Consider the following 310-nt stretch of genomic DNA (forward strand, 5'->3'; position numbering starts at 1 on the left):
TGCTCTTCCCGGGTCATTGGGCTTTCTCAGTTCTCTTCAAAGATGGCTTATCCTTTTAATCGGGGGGTTTAGTAATGAAAACGGACCAGTCCCGTATTAGTGTGACACACACCCATTTGCATAGTCCCACCCAATCTTTCCTGGGGCAGAAAGCCTCCCATTTCTCCGAGGGGGCAGCTGGCAGTTTGGATGGCTGCCTGATGGTTAGCAGTCGAACTCATAACCCTCTACACCACTAGGGCTGTAATTGGCTCCCATATGTGCTATTTTTACCATAGCATATCCTTTCTTCATTGCCGATTCACCCCAT

This window comes from Echinops telfairi, unplaced genomic scaffold, assembly GCF_000313985.2.
Source record: "Echinops telfairi isolate 266 unplaced genomic scaffold, ASM31398v2 ScPeMD7_443;HRSCAF=831, whole genome shotgun sequence".
NCBI lineage: Eukaryota > Metazoa > Chordata > Mammalia > Afrosoricida > Tenrecidae > Echinops > Echinops telfairi.